Source organism: Cervus canadensis, chromosome 27, assembly GCF_019320065.1.
Source record: "Cervus canadensis isolate Bull #8, Minnesota chromosome 27, ASM1932006v1, whole genome shotgun sequence".
Taxonomy (NCBI): domain Eukaryota; kingdom Metazoa; phylum Chordata; class Mammalia; order Artiodactyla; family Cervidae; genus Cervus; species Cervus canadensis.
The window spans coordinates 42,654,881-42,682,617 of record NC_057412.1 but is presented as its reverse complement, the minus strand read 5'-3'; the positions used below and the strand labels follow the sequence as shown (position 1 = coordinate 42,682,617).

The window sequence follows — 27,737 nt, the reverse complement described above, 5'->3', positions numbered from 1 at the left end:
GGCCCCGGCCTAGGAACAGCCCTGATTAGTTGAATCACATTATTATATACATGATGTTATTTGTACTGGTCTGTGTTTTAATATTAAGGTACATTAAGCAGGGGAACTTTGAAGGACACCCACATCTTTCATGTAGGCAGTATCCACATTCTGATCCCTGTAACATTAGCAGTGCTCATGGCATTTTCAAGACTTTGAGAGGTTCTTTATATTCCATCCACAAGTTAAAAAAAAAAAAAGATGAACTAGTTTCTTATACATTCTGCATCCTCAACCCTGTCACCATCATTTCCTTTGTACAGAGGAAACTTGAGTATCAGCTCACAATAGTAGAAAGCTTGGAGATGTTACTTGTCACAGCTTCTAAAGTTCTTTTCTGAAATGGGGTTGCTTGGGATTTGAAGACAATGCTGAAACTCTACCCTCACTAGAGCACAATGTCCTGTTTGCTCAGGCTCCTCAGCTCCTGGACAATTATAGACATACGTACTCGACTCGATCTGGCTCACAGAACATCGTTAAGCATCATATTACAAGGTAGCACCCAGGGTCTGTGGTCTACCTTGGGATGACCTGAAAGGCTTGTTTTCCCACTGTGGCTCCAGCAATCTCTGTAGAGAACCTGAGCAGAAACATTTCCCATCTTCTCCACCATAACTAAGTGTAGTATCCAATGCCCCTACTTTAGTGCTAAAAATGTACAAAACTGCCTAACATGGCCCATATAACAAAAAATTTGTAACACATTCTTAGATAACAATGACCTTGAAGACATGTATCATACGGTTTTTGAACATCTTTCAAACTCAGTACCTCCATAAGTTTAAATTGATTGGGATAGGGAAGGGTGAGGATTGTATATATAATGCTGGCTTTTCAGGAATTTAGAAGTGTTGATTTTAAAAGGACACCTGCATTCCCTTTCCTGGACAGTGTGGCTGTGGCCATCCACAGTTGTCAGAATGGGAGAAAGTAAGCTGTGTGGTCCTCTCTGATTGCCTTGGGATCAGTGAACTGAGTCCTGGTGTTCACTTGGCAGGGGCTACAAACAGTTTTTGCAAGTGTGTTTCCAGTTGGCTCCCTTCCATGCCTGTGTTCCCCGTGCTCCTAGGAACAGCCTACCAGGAGTCTGAGCACAGCATCTAGCATGAGACAACAAAACTCATGGACATTTGCTTCTGCTTTGGGGCCCTGATTTTTACCAGAAACAGGTCCTGGTTGGAATCAGATCTGCAGAACAATTCCACTGTATCTTTCAGGTTGATTGAATTCCTTGATGGCTGGATACATGAAGAAATCATTCTGTTTCTAGTAAAAAGAATATCATCCAACACATACTGGATGCATATTCGGGGTCAGGCACTGTCTAAGCCCTTGACTGTGTTAGCTCATCAGACACTCTGAAGCTGGGATCGTCATTATCCTCGCTCTGTTCGTAAGGAAACTGGAATTTGAAGAGGCTAAGTGATTTGCCCTGATGATACAGATAGAAAATGGTAGAGCCGGTATTTGAACCTAGGAAACTGAATTCCAAAATCTCTTTTCTTAAGAGATTTTGTTGTGCTGTATTGAGGATATTTGTACTTTTTTGTGTTGCTACAAGTGTCACTGAAGTTTGTAACTGGAAATGAGATGCAATCTAGTGGACCACAGTCAGCACAGTACGTGTATGATGCTTAGACTGTTTAGGATAGAGCATGAAAGTCAAATATCTACACCCCCCCTCAGGGAGGAAGACTGCTCAGGTATGGTCATAGTGAGTCACGAGGGCTGTCATGAGCTGGAGAATATATACCTGCTTGTTGATGTGCTCAAGGGGTCAACCATGTACAAACATGTCAGGGTTTTTGCCAACAGGCGCCAGAAATCTAGATTTTAATGTGAAGTGTCCACTTTCAAACAACGCCATGATGTTAATGACCTTGCTCTGTCCATTAATGGTTAGATAGAATTCCAATGTAATACAGGCTAGGTATCCCTTCAGGAATGAATCCACTCCCCCACCCCCCCACCCCCAACACTCTGAGCTTAAAACAATTATAGATAACTTTTAGCTCAAAAAAAAAAAAAAAAAAAAAAAAAGGACACCTGCATCCTTAAACTGGTACTAAGAGGCTCTGTGTTTTATACTTAACAATACAAAGGAAGTCATATGCTAAGTGATTTGCATCAAATGTTAGTATTTCCTATATTAAGTTCTCTTTTGAAAATGATAATTTCTTCCAAAATGTGAATTTCTGATTTATTTGCTTAAACTTGGGGTCAGAAAAATATAATTTCACTTTTAATTCTCACTTAATTTTATGTAAATTGAGATAGCTTTGTCACAGACATTTTTCGCTATATTTTATACATTTAATAATATTTTTTGATCTTCCTTTTATCAAGGAATTGTTATGTGTCAGGTACTGTGCTATGTTTAATATTAAACTACTGACATAGATTTAATTTTCACCCGTGTTACACATGTGGAAACTGAAGCCTAAGGTTTTTAATTGACTTGCCCAGGGTCACAGACCTAGTAAATGGCAGAGCACAATTCAAAACCAAGCTTAATCTTTGGAATTATTATAATAGTCTGTTTGATTTAATTGGAGTTTGTCAAATAAATTTAATTAAGTCGTGTTACTTTTCAGAAAGTAAATTATATTAAATTATATTCTTAAAATATGCTTTGAACTAAAGGATTCAGACGATTGAGGCAAATATGTTTAATATCTACTTAATTTTCATGACTCTATTTCACTTAGGCAATGAGTACATCAAAAAATAGTATTCTTTTCACTAATTGATTTAATGATAGTACCAGTGAGTGTTAAGGGCTGACTATGTATCAGAATGTTTTTAAAAGCACTTTTCTAACCATGTTTTCTTACTATATTTTCTAATCATGAGACAGGTAAATTATGCTTTCAATGGTTCATCAAATGGAAATCTGGCAATTACTTGGTAAATTTGATCAATACTGATTTATTCCTACATTCATTTATTGAATGTTTACATGTGCCTAGTACTGTCCAGGGAAACTGAGGTAATGCAATCAGAAAAAAAGTTATTTGCATAGAACTTACATTCTAGTGAAGGAAGCCAGAAGAAAACAAAATCTATATGTGAAACACAGTATATTTATAATAAGTACTATGGGAAAAAATTAAATAAAAGGAAAGATAGGAAATCCTGCGGTGAAAAAGAGGGAATTCTAAAATTTTATGTGGCCAGGGATATAAATCAATCCATATAAATGGCGCTCAGGAGGAAAAAACCATGTCAGTTATGAACTACTATAACTACTTGTGTTTAATTGGTACTGAACATTTTTTTTTTTTCTCTTTAGGAATTTCCTAAACAAAACAGAGTTTCAGTGCATAAATTATTCTCTGAGAACAACTTGGACACTTTGAACAGCTGCATTAACCTTTTCAGATGAATAAAGGTGGCTCTTGGCACCCAAGAAAAGTAATTTATTAAATAGCACTCCTGTGACCTGAGAAAAAGTGAATCTGTTCAAAAGCACTTTATCTACTCTTGAGAAATAACTTTTGCAGAAACAATTCATCAAAGTTTCATACTTCTTTAATTGTATTGCCTTTATACTAGAAATATAGTATATTTCTAGTTAGGAAAAAATAGAAAATTTAAACCAAAAATCATTTCTTCAAATATTTAATCATCAATCTAAGATATGAATTTTTGTTTAGTAAGCCAGAGCAAATTGTTTAATCATACAGATTCACATAAATATGAAGTTGGCTCTTAGACATTGGTGATCACCCTAATCCACTCCTTCTCAGCCCTCCTCTGCACTTACTGACCTGCACAGACTTGCTGTTCCCTACAGGGGGCTTCACCTCTTTTCTGGTGCTTCTATGGTACACACCCAAGCCTGTTCCTCAGAAAAGATCAGAAAAAGTTGACTAAGCTTTAATTGACTACAAATAGATGGAAGAAGAAATGTGTTATTTTATAGAGACCTGGGTCCCATTGGCTCCTTTGAAGGCTAACATAGGACTCTATTCTTTTGATTTAAATAGTGATCAAAAAGTTTAAATCAAAAGAGTAGAGTCCTATGTTAGCCTTCAAAGGAGCCAATGGGACCCAGGTAAGACCCGAGGCAAACAGGCACTGTAGTTGTACAGGCAGGCAGCTGTCTTTCTCAGTCAGGTTTTACAGTGTTACATGGTCTTGCCTCTAGAAGAAAGACATATTAGCTCACCCTCCAAAATCACCAGTTTTACCACGCTGGAGACAATACTATTTGAAGAATACTATAATGAAGTAATCTGTTTTCTGATCAGGTGTCTAGACTGAAGCTCTATGTTCTTTATTTCTGTGTTGCACTGAGACGTTAGAGGCAACATATATAATAAAAGGGAAATGAAAATATAAAACTTTCATCAGAAATGTATTTCTACAAGTATATTATTTTGTATATACATTCCTTAACATAGAACATTCTTGTCTTGCTAAGCAAAAAATAAAATACACTGTGTGCTTCCTGAATAATGCCTCAAACAAAAAACGAAACAGGTTTAGTCATCAAGAAGACATTTAGAAATTTTATGACTAGAGATCTTAATGTATACCATGAGGAAATATGAATGCTGAAGGCTGTTCCTTAGAGTAAAACCTACTCCAATCTTCTCTGACACAAAGTGAGTGTTCATTTATTTCCCTTTGCTCGCATTTCTCATTTGTCTTTTTGTTGAGGGTTTTCCCAAGAAGTCTGTAGCATTTAAATGATCTACAGTGTTTAGTTTAGAACATTTATTCTGTACCTTAGTTCTGGGGGTACTGACAGATTGAACTAAGTCACTCTAAAAACTCTTTTTTAAATAATTTACTATGTTAATTTTTAAGATATGCATATATTTTATTATTCTGAAGCAGCTTTGAAGATATATATTAGTATATTGATTTTCTTTATCCTTTCATGAAATATAATAACAAATCAATAATAAAGTGATAATTTAGCTATTTATCTTAAATGCACATTTCCCTCAATTAATTAAACAATTGACTATTAGTGTGATCACTTCAGAATGACAATATTTATCAATAGAGGTGACATACAAAATATATATGAGCAAGCATAGCACAAGAATCAGCCAAAGAGAAGGGACACCATGCTGATATATTCTGGCTGAATATCATCCTACGTCCAAAAAATCAACAGTGTTTATATGGGTACCAATAGCAAAAGATTACTTAATACTTTGGTGCATTTTGCATAAGAATAGAAGAGCCCCTTTCTATCTATACTCCACTATTTGGTATTCCTTGGTTAATTTTTTCATTTATTTATTCATTACAAAAATTTTTATAAGCAGTTTCTATGTTAGACTCAAGGTACTGGGAATTAATCCAGCAGTGAACAAAATAAACATGGTCTTTACCCTCACAGAGTTTAAAAAACTACAGAGGGGAAGTCAATAATGGCATACATTAAAATATATTTGGTAAGTGCTATGGAAAAAGGTCAAGGAGTGACTCAAGAAAGTATATAGTATGTATTTACAGGAGAATATTTCTTACACATTTAGAGGGATAGCACTCTATTGATCAGTTATGATCTTCAGCTCATATAGTCATATATGAGTCATCCCTCATGTAGTCAAAATTATTCTTGAAATTCCTCAAGTCCCCCATCTCCATGCAGGATTCCTGAGTAATATGACAATATTTTGAATGAGTTTCCTGCCAATCCTCTCTGTTGCCCCACAATTCTCGATCCTTTTAGGAAGATGAGAATAGAACCTATATTACAAGAATATATATTGCCTAACTCTGACTTCCAAAGATGCCGGGGTCCAGCCTTGGCAGGATCCAGGGGTACCCTCAGGAAGAACAGCGTCAGCGAGAGAAAGAGAGAAAGACAGAGAGAGAGAGAAAGAGTGACCAGACGGCAGGGGGCGGGGGGGCGGGTGCAGCAGAGTCTGGCCAATCTTTATTTTTTACCGTTGCTTTGATATTCTAAGTTAGTACATTTTTAAGGGGAAGATAGTTGAATATTACATCAGCTTATCCTTCACAAAACCAGGGTGTTTTCTGCATACTTCTTTGTGAGAGTCTTGTACGTTATCTTCTGGCCATGGGGCCTATTAACATTTTATGACCTAGGTGAATGCAAAGCTGTTTTCCTGTAATATATTCTTTAATGAACACAAAGGTCAGTCCTTTGGCAGAAGTTATCAGTTAAATTTATCTAAAAGGTTTACCACACAAAGACTCTGAAGCTCTGGTGAGGCAGCCCCTGTTTTGCATTCCTGGTTAAAATTAACAATTCTGAACCCTTATTTTTCCAAATCTTTAACTATAACCGCTTTTAGAATAATATTTTTGTGTTCTCTAATAGGGCTTCCTCGCCCCTGAAGGCTCTGTGCCTATTAGGGCCTTTATGTGATCAGGTTCTTTATGCTGTTTATGATTAAGGTGTTGTGAGCAGTCATGTGCATTAGTATGCATTTGCCAAGCAGGCTAGAATGCCAGCAAAGGGGTCTAAACTGCAACACTCCTTTCATCCTGGATAATCTTATAGGATACCACCGTCCGGGGGACATATTGATTAAAGTTCTAGGTTGATTCTGTTTGGAGAGAGATCGGGGAAGGCCGTCTACCTGTGTCACAGAAATTAGGGAGTAGTCTAATATAGCAAGCATCACAAAGACAGAGATCATCTTTAAGGTGAGCGCTGGGACAGCTTTTCGAAATCCCTGAGGTCCTGATCTGCCTTGCTTGTCAGGTCTTCTCCTCATGACCTTGTCATGGGTGGGATCTCGTGTTCCAGCTCCCGGCACAAAGAGTCTTATTTTAACTCAAAGTAGGGAAAACTACATAGTTTTTGACTACTAGAGACAAAGAAGATTTTGGTTCTCAACATCTTGGCTTTAAGAGCCAGAGTTGGAAGACTGAAGAGGTTGGAAGCCTAGAGTTTGTGTTAAAGTCAACAGAGAAGATGTGAGAGATGCCAGCCACGGCGGACGCAGCAAGGGCAATGCTGCTACCCAAGGACCAAACAGATGAGCATTACGTGGTAAGGCCAATAGGACCACATGATGACACATGGGACTAAATGCCCTTACCAATGCCAGAACAACAAATATTTTTAAACTAACTAATGTACAAAATAATTCACTACTTTTTATTACTTTTTTATTTTAATTTTTTCCTTTTTAAAACTTTTCTTTAGGTACTCCAACATATTAACAGACTGATTGACACACCTGGCCTACGGGTATGTGGAAAAACTGCAATGTGTCCCTTTCCTTAGGCCTGGGTGGAGGGCACAACGTCACATCCAGGGAACAGTGTTCAAGGATTCTAGCAGTTATAACAGCTAAAAGGGGTAATTGGAGAAATGCAAGCCAAGGTCCTAATCTAGAGTACTTGAGACTCTTCCTCTTCCAAAACTTCTGCAAAGAGATGATCAAAGGTTTGCTGGTTAGAACTGACACCTGTCGCACACCTCATGGTCCCCTTTCATCCGGCTGTCCCCTCTCCCCTACAGCGTCCTTCTCAAATGACAAAGCTACTGCCCTACTGCTCGTCTCCTTACCTGGAAACTTGTTTCAAAAATCAGTACGTTCTAAACCTCTAGTTCACTAACTCTTGTCCACTCTCCCCTGGGAGTTTCCTTGTTCCTTTATTTCTGCTAAAATTACTCTTCTATTTGTTCTAGGAGCCCTCTAATGACCAAATCCAACCACCTCTTTCTCACACAACTTTGTGATTCTTTGTGACATTTGCAGTGTTGTTTACATACCCTGTGAAATGCTGTCCTGCCCTAGTGTTCATGTCCTATATACACCTGCTTCTCCTTCACTGAGGATTGCTCACTTACTACCATGCTAATCACACTCCTAATCTGTCTATGCTTGAAAGTTCCCAACTTTATAGCAATTTAAAGTTCCAGTCCCTATACCTCTCTTGTCATCAAATTCTCAGCCCTTCTCTCTCTCCTAACATTCAGGCTTGTATTTCTAGTCGAAGCATTCTGTATCCAAGTTCTGTGTGTATATCTGATGCCGTACACACGAAACTTTTCACCCAGTCACATTTTCCTCCTGTTTTTTAGCCCTATATTTCACTCAGTACCTCCAACGACAGTTTTTACAGTTATTTGTAACTTTATTGATGCTCCTCCTCACATAGATGCCAAAGGCTTCACTCCTGTCATCTGCAACCTTGAAAGTGTAAACGTGTTAGGCACTCTGTCGTGTCCGACTCTTTGCGACCTCATGAACTGTAGCCCGCCAGGCTCCTCTGTCCATAGAATTCTCCAAGCAAGAATACTGGAGGGGGTTGCTATTTCCTTCTCCAAGGGATCTTCCCAACCCAGGGATCAAACTTGGGTCTCCTTCATTGCAGACAGATTCTTTATCATCTGAACCACCAGGGAAGCCCATCCTCAACCTTACTGGCATCTTTAAGTTTCTCATCATTTCTCTATCAGACTACAATGTTAGCTATTAGCTTATTTTACCTCTTCCTCATCCTCCCCAACTTCACACAGTCCAGCATTTGCTCTTGTCACAACTTCCAGAACATGTCACACTTGTGTTTGCTTTCTTTTTCTCATATGCATTCCCTTCTGCTCAAATGCTCTTTTTCTCTAGGTCAAATGCCTCCTTTGTGGAGACTTTTCTGATTCTGCTTCCCACCTGAGTTATTCTCACTTCCAATTTGCTTTGAATATATTTGGCAACCTGCTAAGTATTTACATTTCGTTGCTATCTGCATTTTAACACTGGAGCAGGTTCAAACTAAAGTCAAGTACATCTTTTGCTCCAGAACTGCTAATAATCCATGACATAGACTGTTCTCTTTGACTTTTTCCGTGGAAGAAACTGATTTTCCTTGGCTTTCCCCTCCAACTCTCACACTGACCCTTTACCCTTCTGGTAGAAAGGGATTTTTTGTTTGTTTAAATTTTGTGGTTGGAACTCAGGCCTACTTGAAATGTGATAATTGTGCCCACTAAGATCAGGAGAACGACAAACCTGGATGAGCCAATGGAGTTGTATGAGGTTCCTGGGGTAGACTGGAGCCACCTGGGTTTATTTTTGCCCATTCAAACATCTGCTTGTATTATGATGGTTGTTTTTTTTGAGAGATCAAAAGAGCTGGTGTGGAAAGGTTGTTTTCCTGACTGTGCAACACACAAAAGTCATTTAAATGTCCCCTCACTATGCATATAACCATCCAAAACCCATGGGGAATCAGACAGCAATAAGAGCTGGGACCATGTCCACACGGTTAGCCTTGCTGCATTATGATGGAAATAACCAACAAAACAGACAGATAACGAGGAAAGACGTGGGGTGTATAGTGGCATGGAGACACAGTGTCTGTAACAGAATATTTGAATTTCCAATTTTGTCTTGAGAAAACAGATCAATCTGAGGACAGCTCTACAATCTCCATGGCTGCAGGTGATTTGTCAAAAAGCTCCTCTTCTTTCTCTATGGAGATAGAGCTTGATGGCCACATGAGACCTTAGCATTGAGATTAATTCTCATTTGGAAAGCAGAAGTAGGCAAAATAAGCAGTGTGCATGACTGGGCAGGCTGAATGCCAGAGGCCAAATAGCAAATGATGTCAGCAAGCAGCAATGTTCTGGCCATTCTCCTCCCAGGATTCTGTTCCTTTCAGCACACTGTGAGTATACTTCATGGGATGATTTTTGCAACATTCATTTATCAGATATATTATGCTGTTCAACTGACTTTGATATTTATCCATTTATTAGGAACTTACATCTCTCCTGTAACACCATAAAGCCTTAGAACTGGAAAATTCCTTGAAAAGTGAAAGTGAAGTTGCTCAGTCGTGTCCGACTCTTTGCAACCCCATGGACTGTAGCCTACCAGGCTCCTCCATCCATGGAATTTTCCAGGCAAGAGTACTGGAGTGGGTTGCCATTTCCTTTTCCAGGGGATCTTCCCGACCCAGGGATCAAACCTGGGTCTCCCGCATTGCAGGCAGACGCTTTACCATCTGAGCCACCAGGGAAGCCCAGAAAACTCCTTGGAGATCATTTTTCTGACATCTGCATTTATAAAACCCAAAGAGATCTTGCTATGTTGCTACATGAGTGCATGCTCGGTCTTATCTGACTCTGTGTGACCCCATGGACTATAGCCCACCAGGTTCCTCTGTCCATGGAATTTGCCAGGCAAGAATACTGGAGTAGGTTGCCATTTCCTTCTCCAGGGGATCTTCCCAACCCAGGGATTGAACCTGGGCTTCCTGCATTGCAGGCAGATTCTTTACTGTTTGAGCCACCATGGGAGATTTTAGTTTGCCTAAAATCCTACCAGTAGTTAGTAATACTGAATGCTGATCTGATTTTGACAAATCTCACTCTGGAAGCTTTTTCCCAAAAGCTGGAAGAAGCCACTTAGGCAAGAAATTGTTCACCATGTTCTTTATCAATTTTTATCATTTATTTGTTTACATAATTACTATTGATAACCATTCAGTTCAGTTCAGTTCAGTAGCTCAGTCGTGTCTGACTCTTTGCAATCCCATGACCCGCAGCATGCCAGGCCTCCTTGTCCATCACCAACTTCTGGAGTTTATCCAAATTCATGATAACCATTATTTAATAGTTATCAAATACTATTTAAATTCCCACTGAAAACTTATGAAGCAAGTAGTATAACTGCCCCCATTTTAAAGTTGAGGAAATTGAAGTACAGGATGGTTAAATAACTGACTTTAGGTCCTAAATATACTTTTTATATTTCCCTAATCCAAGATCTAAAAAAAGAGATGTAAGAGGTAATATAACTAAATGCAAAGGTTTATGCTTTGCATTTAGATTATGATAGCCCTTTAGTCTCTTGTAATATAGAAAATCTGACTGTTCTGCAGCACTTTACATTGGTAAGAATCCTATGTTCCTACCAGATCAAAACAATGTGAGAAAATGCAAGATTGTGTCCAAGTCAGAAATACAATAGATGAAATTCATTCAAATAGCTTGAGTCCATAAATATAAAATTTAATCAAATATATACACTATTGATACTGTGTATAAAATATATAGCTAGTGAGCACATACTGTGTATCACAGGGAGCTCTACTTAAGGCACTGTGGTGACCATCCCTTGAATGGGAAGGAAGCCCCAAAGAGTGGGGAGACAGGTATATGTACGGCTGATTCACTCTGCTATAGAGTAGAAACTAACCCAACATTGTAAAACAATACTCCAATAACAATTAATTTTTTAAAAATTATTTTTCAGTAGGGCCTTGCCAAAGAAAGAAGAGCTGCGTGACTGAGACTGTAGAAAGAAAATCTGAGTAATAGGTAACATGAGTCTACAGCACATTAGATGTGGATTATATGGGCTGGATGAGTCATGTGGGGTACAGTAATTCCTCCCTAATTTACCAAGTCCTTGTAAAGACTGTAAATAAGGTTATGCTGTATGGTGATTACTATTAAGACTCTACCCATTGTCCCAGTCAAAGCCTCTGGCTAATAAGCAATTTCAATTAGAAGATAATTCCTTTCCAAGTGTGTTAGCATCTATTAACCCCAGGATTACATAGGCATAGAAATGTTAAAGATGATAAAAGAGAATCATTTTTTTCATGCTATAGAATCTATACATGTTGGTATTTTTAATAATTCAAATGTGTTAGAGAATTTGCTCTATGTAACTAATAGGTGGGTCTTTTTTTTTTTTTTTGAGATGTGTAACTGAGGAAACATTTTAGACTTTTAATGTAAAATTGACATGCTGCTGCTGCTGCTAAGTCACTTCAGTCGTGCCCGACTCTGTGCGACCCCATAGACAGCAGCCCACCAGGCTCTCCGGTCCCTGGGATTCTCCAGGCAAGAACACTGGAGTGGGTTGCCATTTCCTTCTCCAATGCATGAAAGTGAAAAGTGAAAGTGAAGTCGCTCAGTCGTGTCCGACTCTTAGCGACCTCATGGACTGCAGCCACTAGGCTGCTCCGTCCATGGGATTTTCCAGGCAAGAGTACTGGAGTGGGTTGCCATTGCCTTCTCCATATTATTGAGATATTTAAGAAAATGTAAGCTTGAATAAGTTTTAAAATCTATTATAAGCACTAAATACTTTATAGATGGATTATTATAGAAGATAATTGAACTCCTTCAAACATACTAACTTGTGTTTTATAAAAAAAACTAGTATATTCAACCTCCTATTTGTACACCAATTAACTACTTGCATATAAAATCAAATATTACTCAAAGTCCCATTAAAAATGACTATTAAAGTCTGCTTATACTTACAGATAAATAGTCAGAATTTGAGCTTGAAATCTTCAAGAATAGCTAAGTTTGGTCATTTATAGTTTTAATTACTTATTAATCCTTAAAAATTTCAGAATATAATTTTTAATTACTCAAAACAGGACATCAAGAAAATCTCACACTAAACACTAAGTAAATGGTTGCTTTGCTTCAGAAGCCATGATAAGAACCAAAATAGAATCATATCTTTAAAATGCTAAAATCATATACCAGATCTTGAGATGTTTACAGAGTTACAGGGGAACTAAGATCAAGTGAGGGATATCAGTTTGATGTTGTCTCTCTCACACTTACATAAAATAAAAAATAAATATGTTGACTGGAATAACAGGGAGACTGCACATGCTTCCTAAATTAATTCTGCTTTCCTTTTTCTCCAAGATTATATAGTTGAATTTGTTGATGATAAATGCCAGTTTGATGCAACTTCACCAAATGCACAGAATATACATTCTGAATATGTGTTTCTGTCCTCTGAAAGTTTTTAATAAAAAGGGAGACATTTCAGCTTCATAAGTTACATTATCAGCATTAAGACTTCTGGAGGCTAATTTATGTAGAACATCCTTACGACCTTGGGATAATGAAAGATTTCTTGTGACCTGGGAGAATATCTTTTTGATCTTGGGGCAATGAAAGCTTTTTTAGGAAAAAACATGGTTGTATCATCATAAATTATAGGCTGGGCCTCCCAACAACTTCCTTCTAGAGGCTTATGGAGATATTTCTGTTTTCACGTTACCCATTAATTCATATAATGTGACATTTATGCTACACTAATATACCTTCGAATAAATATAACCATAGGCTTGGGCTCCAGTTCCCGTTTCATCACTAATTGTGGTCTCGGGGAAGTCACTTAATGTGCCTTACCCTCAGTTACTTCATGTGTGAACTGAAGTGTTTTGGGTAGAAATGAGTGAGATGACTTCCAGTTATAAAGAGCCAATGAATGTATGACGTTTTAACAACTATAGGAGAATACAGTGACCAGTTCCCTGGAGCCTTCTTTTTAAAATCACTTCCCTTATCAGAATTTAGGCTTTACCATATCAGGAGGATTTAGAGATTCTCTACTGCCTTTTCACTCTGTCTACAGCCATCAATGAAGTGGCAAATATTTCATCTAGAACATCCTCATATCTATCTCTTGTCATTTTATAAGAAATAAACCATAAGAGGTCTCTCAGTCTAATCTCAATAATGTTGAAAAAAGGCAATAGCCTTTTGAACTGCACTGTACTTCCACAGACAAAAGCGGTAAAATTAAAATTACGTGAAAATAAGTTGCTATTGGTTTTACACTTTTATTTATTTCTCCTTGAGTCTATATCTTTGTTTGTTTCTCAAAGGTCTCAAAGGCTTTTAGGAAACAATAATCACAAAATAAAATAGGTTGCTGGTAATTTATAACTGTGCTTTATTCTACCTCAAATACATTTTCAACCCTGTTCTCATTAACATTCATAATTTTTTTGTCATGTTGAACTATTTGGGGGGATTGTAATATTAACCTTCATGACATCACTCTGAGGAATACATCGTAGAGAACAGAGCTGCTTTTGTTTTTTAGATGTAGGAATTGATGCCAAGTGGCTAAATTTTTTGCTAGGCAGTGCATGCTTGTAATAGGTAATATAAAAGGAGGTAAATAAAAGCAGCTTTCATAGTAATAATTTCTAATATCTCTAACTCAGTTATCTGCTAACAAAATTGCATCCACAAAGTACTACACTTTGGGACATAATGAAATGAGATCCAGCAAAGTTTCAGCTAGTTGTATCTAGTAGCACATACACACAAAAGCATTACTCAAGAATTGATGTTAAAGCCAGGAAAACCTAAAATTTAACTCTTTTTATTTAAACATTTCAATAAGCACCACATTGTTTCTGTTTTACGAATTTAAAAGGTTAGTCATCAATCACTGGAAGTGATTATTATATCAAATCCTTACTCTGAAAATCATAATTAAGAGAAAATATTAAGCATTAATCTTGACTTTCAAGGAAAGGCAGTATTTTTGTTTTAAAATGACTCATCAAAAAAAAAAGTTTGTATGTGTAGGAAATACAGTAAAAATATTACAGATTATCCTGTTATTTCAATATCTTTTTTATTTGCAATTTATCTTAATAAAAACTCAAATTAAGGGAACTATTGGTTACATATTCTCTAACTGCAATAAGGAGGAACTCATTTTGCTTCTCTTGGTCTTTCTTGTTATCTGTAATATAATGACCTACATGATCTAAGTGATGGCCTAAAGCTGGGTTACAGAACCTTTGAAAAAGGACATTTCATCTTTTATTAAGGAAAGTTGGAAGTGGGGGGGGCGAGGCAGAAGTCAATCTAACATTTACAGGATGAGTCAATGATGTCACGATATTAGAGAATGAGAGTTCTGAAGGGGAGGAGAATTATCACTTCTTAAGAAGACAGCTTATGAGCTTTTGTATTTTAGATGAGATGAACACAATTCCAATAAAATTATAGCCCAGCAATATCCAGGGTTAGGAATGAAGACATAATTTTAAATACAACTTTGCAGCTCTCTCTCACAAACCAAAATGGATTCTGGAATCTGAAGCACCAAGGAAGTTCTGGAGACAGCTGTGGGTCACAAGAAACAAAGTGAACTGCCCTCAGGGTCACTCTCAAACAAAAGTAAGTGAGGGGAAGGAGGTGAGCAGAGGTCAAAGGTGAGCAAAAGGATGCGTTATTTAAGTGGACGAGATTCCAGATAGTGTTTCACTGTAGCTAGTACCTTTGGCAAGTTTAAACATAAATCTTCAGAGGTGAGGAGACCACACCTCTTAAGATCATTTTGGTTAACAGTCTATCAGGAGCAGCATGAAAACCAAGGCTTATCATGATGAATTGTCTCTGACCCAAAGAATTACACAAAAAGTGTCATCCAGCAATACATTCTTAATTGCTAAGTGAATTTCAGTGGGTGTTTAGTGTGGTCCATTCATTGAAGGACTCCATAAAATATAAATGGGATTTAAAGAAAAGTAGGAAACAGATCTTTCAAAAACATTAAAATGATCTCATTTTCTCCTTCTTGTGGTATTTGAAAATCTAAATAAATTAACTCCCTTCACAAACAGAAATCAAAGCAATGGAACAAAGAACAGCTTTGCTTTCAAGCTATCTGAGTATCCCTTGAGTTTATCTGACCCATTTAGAGGAACGCTATAACCCAAAGGCTGTGCTGAAAATCGTGGGTTTAGATTAGAAAAACCGTTGGAAATAATTACTGTGGTAGTATATTAGTGGGTCAGGAACACCAACAGTGTTGCCGTATATATCCCATACTATATGCAACATAGTGCATATCCCATACTATATATGGGATAGTATAGGATGGAGTGGATAGGCTATTTTTGTAAAATGTATATGTGCTGTACATGTATGGATGGATGTGTGTTTACTAGACCACAATGCAAAATATCTGACTATGAGTTATAGTCAGAGGTTTGAAACTCAGGAGTTTAGAAACATGAGTCTAAAGGTACTAAAATTGGAAACATAAGAGGCTAAAGACTAAATGTAGAAACATGGTACCCATGGGTTAAATGGTCCCTATCCACAAACATGTTTCAATTGGCCAAACAAAAGAAGTAAGCAAAAGGAAAACAGCATCCCCAGCCTCAACTGTTCACGAGAAAACATAGTCCATGTTCTGAGTAAGGACTCAAAGCTGGATTATAGTCATTATTTATGTCTTAGAGGATTAATGTTATAAATATATATTAAGGAAGTAGAGGGGATAAATACTTATATAAGGAAGTTTCTGAATTTAAGGTGAAAGAGAGGAAGATAACTAGACAGCAATTAGTACTAGAGGAAATTTTTCACAAAGGGATCACTGATACTAGAAAAGAGAAATACAATTGAAACATATCCAAGGGGCTGGAGAGGAGACAATTTGTAATGATAGTCCTCTTTTGCTCATTGGTACAATGCTGTAAAAACATAGAGAATGAAGACTGAACCCTCTTTGCCTTTCTGTTTCTTGATAGAGGAGGGGAGAAAAGGCAGCCTCTTGCACAGAATTAGATAATTAATATCTATCTGGTGAGTAAACAAAAAATTGTTGTTGCTTAGTTGCTAAGTCGTATCCAACTCTTCTCGAACCCATGGACTGTAGCCCACCAAGCTCTTGTGCCCATGGAATTTCCCGGGCAAGAATACTAGAATTTCCTTCTCCAGGGGATCTTCCTGACCCAGGAATTGAACTCACATCTCTTATGTTTCCTGCACTGGCAGATGGATTCTTTACCACTGAGCCACCTGGGAAGCCCAAACAAAAGATTAGGGCTGGTATTTTTAGTGACTCTTTACGGGAATGAATTCATGTCAATAAAACCACAGTAGCACCGTACAATTTTCTCCAGCATTTTAACAAGAAAACCCCACAATTTCAAAGGTGCTATCTAGACCAGAGACTATAATCTATGGCTAAAGAAGATGGAATGAGCCATGGGAAGATTAAACTCAGCCCTGCTTCATTGCAACACACTCACTAGCCACGTGAACCACTTGATCACAGAAATGGGCAGCACACAATAAAACTTTCTGAAAATGTAAATATCATTGTTCAAAGTTTCATGTTCAAATCTCTAGTTATTTCTCTGTGACATACATGAGCCTCATCCAACTTGTGAATCGTGTAAGAAATTATAGACTAGTTCCCTCTTGTTATGTTATACTTGTAACCAGAAAGCTACTCTTTGAAAGTTGGCGTAGGCTTAAAAAAAAAAAAGTCATTTTAACTTTTAATGAAAATAAGAAGATGTGTTTACAATGAAAAAAATCTAAAAATAAATCATTGCAAAGCCAAAGTATGAGGTTAACTTTCTGTATCCATAGCAGAGCTGCCTGCATTAACCTGGGGAGTTTTAAGAAATAGAGAAACCCAGATCTCTCCCTCCAGTGATTCTAATATGAGTATGTATCCCCCCCCAGGTGGTGCTAGTGGTAAAGAACCAGTCAATGCAGGAGATGTAAGAGACTCAGGTTCAGTACCTGGGTTGGGAAGATCCCCTGGATGAGGGCATGGCAATCCACTCCAGTAATCTTGCCTGGAGAACCCCATGGACAGAGGAGCCTGCCGGGCTATAGTTCATGGGGTTGCAAAGAGTCAGACATGCCTGAAGTGACTTAGCATGCATGTAGCATCCAAAATTAAGAACCACTGAGACAGAAGAACAAGGTTTTGCCACAGTTGAGATTTCATTTATAGTTGTCTATTTTTTTATTGGTAAGCAATTATTTTTTTTCTTCACCATGGCTCTGCAACAGGAGTCTGAAAATATAACCTCCAAAGAAGGACAGTGCTACCTGATGCTACAATATGCAGCTTTTGTCCGCAAGAGTCAGCCAGTCAGCAACATAACATATTTATGAAACTGCAGAAAATGAGCTAAGGTTCAACGACGGTTGCTTTGATATAGTTCTGACAAATAAAGTGAAAGATATTGAATCAGAAGCAAAACATTTATAGGATAAGAAGTAGGGAAGCTTCTTTCCCACTGGGAGACTTATCCTCTTGTGGTTCTTCTCTAGTCAAGTGAAGTAGGATTTTAATGTTTCCTCAAATAATCACGACACTTCACATGGCTGATGAATCCTACAAATGGACTGCTTTGATCATATGCACCTGCCCAAATTCCTTCATCATTTCTAATACCTTTTCCTACTCACCTGCCCAACTTCAGGTCTTTAAACTCCCACATCCAACTAACCAACCCACTCTAGACTTTGCATAGTTCCCAAAAATTAGAAGTTATTTTACACATCTATAGTTTTGCTTGCTTTGCTGACTTTGTTTGGAAAACTCTTCTTTCCAACTCCATTCAGCCTTTCAAGAATCAGCTCAAACACAGGTCTTTTTTCAAAATATTCCTCTATCATGACAACTGTTCTTGCTTGTTGAGTTGTCAAATTGACCATCAGAGTCTTTATATCATTCTGTAATAGTTTTAAAAATGTGTTACACTTAGATCAAGGTTTATCAAAGCCAGCACTATTGACATTTTAGACTGGATAAATTCTTTGTTGCAGGGTGTTTTAACAACATTGTAGGATGTTTAAAGGCATCCCTGGCTTCTACCAATTGTCTGCCAGAACTCCCCCTTAAGTAATGACCACTTCATATCCCAGACACTGACAAATGCCTCCTGCTGTCAAAATCATCCCAGATGTGCATCTTTGATATTCCCTAATAAACCTGTAAATTTCATGAAGGCAAGAATGTTATATTCATCTTTGTATTTAGTATTTAGCATAATGCCAGGTCCACTGTAGATTCTCAAGATATGTTTGTTAAATGAATGATTATCTTGTTACAAAAGTGGTATCGATAGTAACACACTGCGAAAATGTAGAATATCAAGTATATCAACATCTATCCTGACCACGATAATACTTAATTTTTAAGAATTACATCACTAATGAAGTTAAAATTTTCAATTTCATCAAAACTTCACATTCACACACCCACCACTAGAAATTATTTGTATTGGTTTTGATGTAGTTTTAATTTTTAAATTAAACTTGTGGAGGTGATGAAATTCCAGCTGAGGTATTTCAAACCCTAAAAGATGATGCTGTGAAAGTGCTGCACTCAATATGCAAGCAAAATTGGAAAACTCAGCAGTGGCCACAGGACTGGAAAAGGTCCGTTTTCATTCCAATATCAAAGAAAGGCAATCCCAAAGAATGTTCAAACTACCACACAATTGCACTCATCTCACACGCTAGCAAAGTAATTCTCAAAATTCTCCAAACCAGGCTTCAACAGTAAGTGAACTGTGAACTTCCAGATGTTCAAACTGCATTTAGGAAAGGCAGGGGAACCAGAGATCAAATAGCCAACATGCGTTGGATCAACCAAAAAGCAAGAGAGTTCCAGAAAAACATCTATTTCTGCTTTATTGACTACACTAAAGCCTTGACTGTGTGGATAAAAACAAACTGTGGAAAATTCTTAAAGAGATGGGAATACCAGACCACCTGACCTGCCTCCTGAGAAATCTGTATGCAGGTCAGGAAGCAACAGTTAGAACCGGACATGGAACAACAGACTGGTTCCAAATTGGGAAAGGAGTACAGCAAGGCTGTATATTGTCACCCTGCTTATTTAACTTATATGCAGAGTACATCATGAGAAATGCTGGGCCAGATGAAGCACAAGCTGGAATCAAGATTGCTGGGAGAAATATCAATAATCTCAGATATGCAGATGACACCACCCTTAGGGCAAAAAGTGAAGAACTACAGAGTCTCTTGATGAAAGTGAAAGAGGAGAGTGAAAAAGTTGGCTTAAAACTCAACATTCAGAACCTAAGATCATGGCATCTGGTCCCACCACTTCATGGCAAATAGATGGGGAAGCAATGGAAACAGTGACAGATTTTATTTTGGGGGGCTCCAAAATCACTGCAGATGGTGATTGCAGCCATGAAATTAAAAGACGCTTGCTCCTTGGAAGAAGAGTTATGACAAACCTAGATAGATTATTAAAAAGCAGAGATATTACTTTGCCAACAAAGGTCCATCTAGTCAAAGCTTTGGTTTTTCCAGTAGTCATGTATGGATAAAAGAGTTGGACTCTAAAGAAAGCTGAGTGCCGAAGAATTGATGCTTTTGAACTGTGGTGTTGGAGAAGACTCTTGAGAGTCCCTTGGACTGCAAGGAGATCCAACCAGTCCATCCTAAAGGAAATCAGTCCTCAATATTCATTGGAAGGACTGAGGCTGAAGCTGAAACTCCAATACTTTGGCCACCTGATGTGAAGAACTGACTCTTTAGGAAAGACCCTGATGCTGGGAAAAATTGAAGGTGAGAGGAGAAGGGGATGACAGAGGATGAGATGGTTGGATGGCATCATCAACTCAATGGACGTGTGTTTGAGTAAACTCCACGAGTTGGTGATGGACAGGGAAGCCTGGAGTGCTGAAGTCCATGTGGTCTCAAAGAGTTGTACACGACTCAGCAACTGAACTGAATTTTTTTCAAATGTGATTTTAGGTCTAGAACACTAATTTGAAATTACACCTAGGTATATAAAACTCAGAGTAAAAATTTACTGAATTTAGTTACCTGATTCCAGGTTGCTTTTTTTTAAACACTCAGCTAGTATTTTTATATTCTCTGAATAGCTTTAGTTAATTACTTCACTTTTTAAAAAAATGTTCATCTAATACTTTTATGTCTTGTAAATAATATTTCCAAGCTTTTAAATTTTTACAAACTAAAACCCACCAAAGTTAATTATAGTCCCTTCCTAAGTCTCCTTTCACTCCACTATCATTGATGGAACACATTTCTATGATAGAATTGATAAAGTAAGGAATTTTAAAATGCAGATATACATACTTTAATTTTAAATACTTATTCAAAATAAGTTCTTAAATAGAGTTGCTGTGCCAGAATTCAACCATATGAGCACAAATATACACAGTACACAAATAAAGGTAAGTTTTTAAAATATTCTATGATAATGATTTAAAATTTCTAGATTAGTATTTTAAAAACTATCAAATATTTTAATTTCTTGTATCCAAAGTATTATTAATTACATCTGAAACAGAAAGAAAATTTAGCCATGAGTTTTTTTCTTTCCAATTCCACAGTATATCTTACCTAGAGAAAAATAGCTCAATTTGAAAGTACAATTCATGTAATGTACAAAAGATTTTCATTCAGTGGTTTAATGATGGTATGTTTCACTAAGAGACAGCGCAGTTATATGAACACTGGCTATTTATTAGATAAGCATATTTGAGCAAATATCATATTTTAAATTTTACATTTTGACAATAAATGGTCTTCTTTCTTATTCTATCTAATGATGTGATTTCATATTAAATGACTATAATATTATTGAAAGTTTAAAGTTAACCTCATTTTAAAGAAAATCTTAACATAACAAATAAAGCCACTGTGGGGGAAAAAAAGCCACTGACATTTTCATTTGGTCTCAGTTTCCTTCTAACCAAGTAAAAATATCTTGTATATTCAGTATCTGACTTTTTCACATACACAGCAATAGAAATAACAAAATGTCATATTAATCTAAATTAATCTAAATTTAACTTTGCTGAGTTGGTTCTCTATATGACTTTGTCACTTTAAAAAAGCCAATAAATATACATGTATCTAATTTTGGTTTTCATATTTCTTGAAGTACTGGTACATATAGCCTACTATGAATTCTAGAAAATTAATACTTTAAACCAGGGCTCAGTAAACTGTTTACTCAGTTAACTGTTTACTCAGTAAACTCAGTAAACAGTAGGCTGAATTCTACCCATCCTCTATTTTCGTATGTGTCGTGAACAAAAGCAGTTTTCACATTTTTAAATAATTGAGAAAATCTTTCATTTCTTTCATTTCATGAAAAACCAAAATTATATGAAATTTAAAAATTCTAGTCTCTGAATTCCCTGGTTGCCCAGTAGTTAAGATTGTGCTTCCACTGCAGGAGGCAAGAGTTTGATCCCTGATCAAGGAACCAAGATCCAAGCCAAAGTGCAGTTTGGCCAAAAAAAAAAAAAAAAAAATTCCATTGTATGCAAATGAAATATTATTGAAATATCACTACATTCACTTGTGTATGTGTTTTTCTAAGGCTACAATATCAAATTTGAGTAGCCATGAGTGAGACCAAAAAGACTAAAATAGCCACTGTCTACCCTTCACAGAGTTTAAAGATCCTGCTTTAAACAATTAGTATGTGGATATCATACACACAACATATAAATCTATGAAATAGGACACTGTACATTTCTAAGGGGATTTCTTTCAGCCAATGCTGTTTTCTCAATAACATATTTTTTCTGCAAACCTTGGTAAAGGCCATGTGTGCTATGCGGCTTCAGCCGTGTCAGACCCTTTGTGACCCCGTGGACTGTAGCCCACCAGGCAACTCTGTCGATGGGATTCTCCAGGCAAAAATACTGGAGTGGGTTGCCATTTCCTCCTCCAGGGGATCTTCCTGACCCAGAAATCGAACCCGAGTCTCATATCCCCTGAATTGGCAAGTGGGTTCTTTGCCACCAAATACTTACTACGATGCTCTTAAAATATTTGTAAAACTACTACTGAACTAGGGAACTGATCATTTACTTTTTTGAGGTACACCTTTTTTTTTTTTAACCTCATCACTGAAGTCTTGAGAGTTTGAAATTCCTATATTTCCCCACTTGAAGTCAAATAACAAGATGTCTAATAACAATCATCAATGACTCTGAATCTGTAAACTCAGGCTAATATTAACTTTAGCATATCTTAGTGAAGCTGTTACGCCTGGTTTCCAGGTATACCATTTTGTGATGAAGACAAAACATAACAATCCAGATCAAGTTTAATTTTTATTCTTGACTCAGTTTACATTCCAGCTTAAATACAGGAAAAGAAAAAGCACATGAATTTGGTAAATTAACCAAAAAGTTGAATTCATTGCAAGCAATACTGCTAATAGGTGATTAAATGATGCAAAAGATTATCATGCTCTCCTAATGAAATTAACACTATTCAAGCTCTTGAAAAAGCTATAGAAGCATAAATTGTCAGTAATTCTCTTTGATGCCTGAACTAAATAGATAATAGTCTGAGCATCTGCTCATAGTTCAAAAGTTACCTTTAAAATAAGATTTCCTTGCAGAAAAATTCAATTTTTATTATCTTCTCACATTATTATAGACCTTTTTAAAGAAGGGACAAAAGTTTTAAATGTCTCAAAAGCAATGTAGAATTTGTTTTAATATTTTACATGATCTTGCTACTACATTATATGATTTTTAACTGAAGCCTGGTATCCTGCAGTCCATGGGGTCACAAAGAGTCAGATAACGACTGAGCGACTGAACTGAACTGAATGATGACTGTATTTGATTTTGAGGACATTTCTGAAAATCTCTAAAGCAAATGGACATACAGCATATTTTGAGACTTTTATATTCTTCTAACCATTATAACAATCAGTGAAGAAAAATCAAAATTCATTTAGGGCCATTAAAAAATGTATAACTGGGAGCAATGGTTCAAATAATAGTTATGATATGTGCCTCATAAGAAAGCATAATAAAAAAGCATTTTATATTGTGTTTTAAAAGAAATATTAAGGTTTTTAACTAAAATCAACTCCTTTGTTTTGCTATCAAGTTTATTTAAACAGACAGTTTAGAATTGTTTTCCTTTGGCCCTTAAAATGAATTGTGAGAAACCAATTTAGAGTAGCAAAATAAATAATGTCACACTCCTAAAAACCAAAAAGATTATTATCTCCAACACTGGAATCTAAGAAGTAAGTTCTCTTTCTTAACACCCCAAAAAACTGGTTTTACCAAAGAGGATCTTGGAAAGAGGAGCCTTAGAGATCACCCAAGAAATGGAAATCACAACATTCCCTCTAAGTCACGGATGACTTTTCCCAGGTTATGTGAGACTCCATGTCAATTCTAACAATACCAGGTTCATCTTTAAAATAATTTTCATTAAAAAAAATAGATCATAATTATTTTAAACTATCATATCATCTTTGTAATGAGAGATGATGCCATATTCAGCCAACATTTTACGGTATGATAGAACTCAGATAAGAAATCTCAAATATAAATTGCCTGCTTTTTCTATTAATGGAACAACTGTGGGCTGAAGCCAATTGTTGGTGGACTATGGATGGGACTCAAGCCTGGAATACAATGGTGTGGCAAAACCTGTCCAACATTTGACCTGAAGCTCTAACGTTAGAATCGAAGAAGTTTCCTAAAGGGTCAGTTCTTTCTACAAATTTAATCAAAATATTTCAGATGCATGGGACTACAGTTCACAAAATAAAGTTTTGTTTCTATCTTTCTGCTCCCAAATATGGGAAGATGTTTTTCCTTTTGGTACATTTAATTCCCAGTCCAGCTTCTACCCATCCCTGGAATCACACTATCAGAAGAGTTTTACTAGAGGCTTCCTTGTATCATAAAACACTATTAAATTAAAATGAATTTTCCATGCTTACTAAAAGGGGAACATTTGCCATCACATTAGGCGGCTCAAGTGCTGGGCACTTACCCAAGTCCTCGGATCTGTGGAATCAGCTGTTTTCCATGTGCCTGGCTCCGTGGCGTGTGGCTGAGTGCTCAAATCCCTGGCCCTACCACACTTATTCAGAAAAGACTGTATCCTTCAAATGGGAGATGAGCTGCTCATCATGAGAAGTCTAAAACAAAAAACAAAAAAAAAACTGGATTTTAGACAAGCAAATGTTTCCACAGGCCCCAGAAGGTTTTACAAGACTAATCATCGCCAACATGAAACTTGAGCTCATCTTTTATAAACTTTTGTCTCCTTCCAGCTATATCTCTTTCAATTTTCATTTCATTCCCTCTTTTTTTCTACCTGCTTTTGATCTTCTATTTTATACTATAGAGAAGTCTCGAGTGGTATACATGAAGCGAGCCATCGTCAGCCTGACGAGGGAAAGTCTGCTGGTCTAGAAAAAAAATCATAAAGTAACAAACAAGACCTGAGACTGGATGGGGAGTTAATCTGCACGGTTATCAATGTCCTGTTGTGCTTCGTGAAAGATGCCTGGTCCTTTCAATACTATATTTCATGCAGCGATGAAAATGGGATATGGAATACCATAGTGAAAGCTGGTTTGATTGGGATAATAATGACTAAGAAGCCATCAATGCAAAAAACCCAACAGGAACCAATTATGAATAAAGAACTAGACACTGAACCTGCTTCATATTCTCTGCTTTTGATTAGAGGCCTCCACCAGCCTTTGGAGCCTTGGGATGGGTTTGGACTTCATCTAAGTATTTCACCCCAATAGCTATTATATTTCTCCTTGAGTAAAAAGTGGGAACCTGAGTCTTGGGTGCCACAGAGAAAGTTTTTTGAAATATTCTGATCAGAGTAAAGCTTTTCTTCATGTACTACTGTGCTTAGGAATGACTGTGGGCTAGATTGGAGCCCATTGTATAGATTTATATTATTCCATAGGCTATTAAATAATAATGGCTATCCTGAAAAATCACATTATCTTATCAGTAATACCACTAGCTGCTACCTTTATAAAGTTTTACTTTATTCAATTGGCTCAGGGTACCTTAACATTTATATTCTCTGTTGCCTCTGTGATAGAGGCAAGTTGCCTATAGCTTCTGTGAACTGAGATTAAAATCCAAGAGTTCAGCCTTTTAAGATTTCTAGTAAATCCCCTGAACCAACCTCTTTCCCTAAATGGTGAGTGAATTTAAAGCTAATATAACTACTAAAAAAAAAAAAAAAATAGCCAGGGGCTTTTCACAGTGCCTTCTATCTCCTATTTAGTATTGAAAAGGAGTTTCAAGAACCTAACAAATTCAGGTTCATGTTTTTCAGGGAGGTGTCAGCTCCATAAACAAGTAATAGTGATAATACTATTCTACTCATGAGCAAATATGAGGTACATGAATCTACCAACTTTTTGAATCCCATCAATATAAAATTCCTTGTATTTTTTTGGTTAAAAGCATAAAAGTGATTCTAGGAAACCTCTTTTTAGGCCTTCCTAATTATGTTGACAGAACTGCAGCTTTATTCTCTGGAGGCTATTTTACTTTATAATGAAACTTTTCAGATAGATGTTTTCAAGCATTGTTTCAGGTTTTACTTTGAATGCCATGGTTTCTACTATTTTAAAAATTAAATAAAAATGCAACATGTTCAAGTAGCAATTAATAAATTCTGTCATTTATAGCAAAAAAAAAAAGAAAAGAAAAAACCAGCAGCTTCTATCCTATTTGAAAATGAGCATTTCATAAATATTGAATACCATTACCATTAGTTGGTTAGCTAAAAAGATAGTAATTCCATTAGAGGCTTTCAGCAAGGAAGATATAAAATAGTTAAGATGAAGTGGCTGACATTATTTGTTACTACTTTGCTTTAAAAACGCAGTGAGCAGCAATGTTGTATGTTATACAGACTTCCAAGGGGAAATTTTACCAGTTGTTTGAAAACTGTGAGCCCTTTATTAATGGGATTTCCTGTCTTACAGTCTGTGAGACTTGGCTGAAGATATACTTAGTTGTCCATGTAGTATATGCTTGTATCAAAGAATAATTTTAGGCTTATAAAATATTCATCAGTATCTGATAGCACCAGAAGTGGAAATCTGACAGTCATCCTGTCCAGAAAAGGGCTTACTTAATGTTTCATAATCAGAGGAAGTGACCAATACCCTTTAGTTCCTAAAAAGGCTGAATTTAGGTTATGGAGGCACCCTGATTCGTAACTGTTTCCTCAAACTAGATGGCTCCTTCCCAACTTCCTTTAAAGATTATATAACTCAAATCTCAATGACTGAATTCCTCCAGCTGAAAAATGAAAGTGCAATGACCCCCTTGTCACATGGAGCAGTAATACTGTCCAGTTAATGAGTTGATGCTCTGGGCCTTGCTTACAGGAGAGCCGCATTCTTCCTGTTATTTAATAAAAGCATCTTTCCAATATGCGGCATGAAGGGGAGATTTTTGTCTTCTTAGGTTTGTCTAGTCAAACCTAGAATGATGAAGTTGACATTCACCAGCACTTTATGTACTGAGGAAAGGACAAAGGTTGATTTCAGCTGTAGTCTCACAAAGTTATCTCAGCAATGGAACTTCCTCCAGGGCTCATGTGTGCCCTCTGCACTTCACTATGTATTATACAATTGCTTCCTGGATGAGTCTATCTCATCCACTTTTATAGCACTTATTTTCTAAAATAACTTCATAACTTAACTCATTGATAAGTCTTCTCCCTCCAGACACATATCTGAATGCAATCCTTTCTGTGGATTCTTCTTGTTCCCCAATGCTTCTCTAGTACTCAGAAGAAAGCCTGGCCTATATGAGGCACTCAGTAATATATTTTGAATAAACCAATGAATGAAGAAAGACAGTGATGAATTATAGAAAATGTATTTGAAAGTAGGAAAAATGTTTTTTCTCAAAGTTAAAGGAAAAGGTAACTAAGACTAGCTTTAGCATAATTTTCTATTAAAGTTTTAGCTTCTCACTAAAGCGCTGTATTATAAAATAAGAATTTTGTTGTGATAACCTCTGTGCTTGATAAAGTTTGATGTTTAGTCTCATTTTCAGAGTTATTTTTTTGTTTTAAGATGGACTTGATCTCATATAAATGAACCCTCATAAAAATATGTGTATACACACAGACTGCTTTTTTTTGGCTGCATGGCAGGGCATGCGGAATCTCAATTACCCTTCCAGGGATGGAATCTGGGCTCCCTGCAGTGGGAGTGCAGAGTCTTAATCACTGGACCACCAGAAAGTCCCCACATTAATTTTTAAACTTTGCTTGATATACAACCAATTAATCCAGCAGCCAGAAAATCATTTTTGACATCAGAGAGTATCCTGCACAAATTTCCTTTACTGTCCATGTT

General features: G+C 36.7%; 1 protein-coding gene across 2 annotated transcripts in view; it reads right to left on the bottom strand.

The window, feature by feature from the left end:
• The window catches only part of ZPLD1 (zona pellucida like domain containing 1), a 421,436-nt gene that overhangs the window by 48,440 nt on the left and 345,259 nt on the right, over positions 1-27,737 (bottom strand). For both annotated transcript variants that reach the window (XM_043449013.1, XM_043449014.1), the window contains one exon: positions 24,371-24,518. The gene's annotated coding sequence lies outside the window, so the exon portion shown is untranslated. The remainder of the gene's footprint in view (positions 1-24,370; positions 24,519-27,737) is intronic.